The 2,500-nt window shown below is 39.0% G+C and overlaps 1 long non-coding RNA gene across 1 annotated transcript in view; it reads left to right on the forward strand.

Moving 5' to 3' along the window:
• Window positions 1-162: 162 nt before the first annotated feature.
• The window catches only part of LOC136282013 (uncharacterized), a 7,729-nt gene continuing 5,391 nt past the window's right edge, over window positions 163-2,500 (forward strand). The window contains exons 1-2 of the long non-coding RNA XR_010718038.1: window positions 163-373; window positions 465-551. This is a non-coding gene — a long non-coding RNA (uncharacterized lncRNA). The remainder of the gene's footprint in view (window positions 374-464; window positions 552-2,500) is intronic.

Below are 2,500 nucleotides of genomic sequence, written 5' to 3' on the forward strand. Positions count from 1 at the left end.
ATGCCTTCGCATTAAGACTGAAAATCCTAATGTTTATCGAATGTTCCCAAAAACCTTCTGATAATCTGCCCGCATCCACCCCTCACCCCGCTCCTCGCCACTGAACCGTACTGTTTTCACTCAGCAGCTGGTCAGCGGTCACGTTTACGAGGTAAACAACCGATCGATTCTTGATCGCCGTTCTTGTCGATCGGAAAATCAAAATACCAGCGCGATATTGCCGCAAAGATGAAGCAGTTATGTTATTTGATTCGTACTTCACATTCGAGTCGAAGCTTGGGTGGCACAAGTTATTTCTTGCGGTGGAATCGACGAGGGGAATTCAGAAAGTTGTAGTGCTTGTATTGTTGGAATAAATGGTCGCATGGGGATGGTAAGTTTAACAAACAATTTCAAATTTTGCCGCTTGAATTGAAAGTAAAGTTCATTTGAATTGCTTTCTTATATATTTCTGACGGTTTTAGATTAACCTGCTTGATTTATATCGGATACGCTTCATGTTGACAAGTCCCTCAAAATGGCGGCCAAACTTGGAGATTGCCGAAAATTAGGTAAGTTCACGGAGTTATAAAGTTCTCGTAAAGGTCGGGCCGCAAAGTTTTTTTCTGTAGTTACCTTTTCTATGGCACCTACTTCCTAGCTATGTTAGTTGGATCAGTTAAGAACGCCTCACTTTTTCAAAAATTTACCTTGAATTTGATCGGTTTTGGCGTGTTTGATTTAGGCGAACCGATAAGGTGTCATTCAAGTCTTCCTGTTTCCTTGATTGACACGTGATGTTTACGAAAGTCGCCTCGATAGATAAGATAGAGTTAATATACATGGCTGTGGTATTTGTTTTTTGCTGAGTTCCGTAGTTTTTTGTAAATTGTCCTCTAAAGTTGTATGAAATTAAAGTCTTGAAAAGTGTCACAACAAGCCTTCGCTCGAGTGAAATTTAATTTCCGTAAAACTCTGAAAAATAAAGAGATCCGATCAAACTGATTGTGATTTTAGTATAGGTACATGAATGTCTTACAACACACGAGAAACGAGCGAAATCCGTGTCTCAAGCAAAATCGACCGGACCGCTCTTACAGAGACACTCTCTTAAATTCTTAAACCCAATAACCTTGAGGAACTCGCGAGGTTGTCTACTTATCCCCGTAGACGATAAATAATGACTGCCGGTCTTTTCGCAATGGGTTAAAAGGACAGGAGCCCATTACTTGAAGACTAACATATTTGCTGAGTTGAGTTGAGCCTTTTCTACATCAAACTAAACAACACCACGCTGAATTATTTCGAAAACTGTCGAAGCGTAATTTTAGTTGGCCCAGTGATTGAGCTTACATCGGAGTACGGATTCCAAAGGTCTGTGGCTCTTTGTTCTCGCTCGTGACATTTAAGATGGAAAAGCATCTTCATACAATATAATTCTGTCTTTTAGTCAAATTCCCTGGTTTTCTAGCAAAGCTCTTCCAACTTTGTTGCGTGCCACAAAATGCAAATTAGACTAAAATTACATGTTAACACGTCTGATTGCTACATTACAAATACGTCTAATGCGTCTTGATACGTGTAATTTATAACATAGCGCAAGTGCTTGCCTCATAAAAGTCCTATTGAGCCGCTATCAACAAAATCTTTACTTACGCAAGCCCGTGCGTAAATAAGATGAAGTGAGCATTTTTTTTATCTAGCTTCAGAGTTTCCGTCCTGTTAAGCTGCAGTGCAGTTTTCCTTTTCTTTGAAATATGGAAGAAACCAGCGAAGAACTGGCCAATTTTTCTATCAGCATTGACCTTTTAGGTCCTGATCCAACACGCAACAAAAATAAAGCCGAAAAAAACGCAAGTTGCACGTTTCGCAAATTTGTCGGAAGCTCAGCTGCGGCAAATTTTGGCCGAAAGACATTTACTGGGAACAGGAGAAAACTGCAAGCTTCGTGCAGTCTGTCTTCTCCAATTACACCGTGCACAGCGGCGTAAACATTATTTTGAACAATCAAAACCCTTGATAACTTCGGGTCTTTGACTTTTAAAACATTTTTTAGTGACACTTGCTTTCATTTGGCTTTGATTTTCTCTATTTTCCCCGTAGATTTCGAGCATTTCATTCACAGTTATCGGTTGACTGGATCAAATGTTCTCGCTCAAACCAGAATACAATCAAAGTTCTCTGTGAGCAAACTCGTGAATTGACACATGATTCTTTAGACTATGTTTAATGTTATCTGGTTTAGGGAATTTTGTGGTTGATTGTCATATCTAGAGTACGAGCAGTAGTTCAGTGTTCGCTAATGTAGCAAAGAAACAAAGTAACGTTGGGATAAGAAGGCATTACAATTGAAATGATCATGCTATTACATCTGACAAGGTGGATGATGTCATGTGTTTTAAACGTCTATCATTTTTGTTTCTGGTTCAAAAGAAAAGGTTGGAAGTAAATGTGGGTGAAAAGTGAAATTTACTTTCTTTCGTTGTAAATATTAGAAAATCAAGGCAATACTGTCTTAATG

Source organism: Pocillopora verrucosa, chromosome 1 (genome assembly GCF_036669915.1).
Source record: "Pocillopora verrucosa isolate sample1 chromosome 1, ASM3666991v2, whole genome shotgun sequence".
Classification (NCBI taxonomy): domain Eukaryota; kingdom Metazoa; phylum Cnidaria; class Anthozoa; order Scleractinia; family Pocilloporidae; genus Pocillopora; species Pocillopora verrucosa.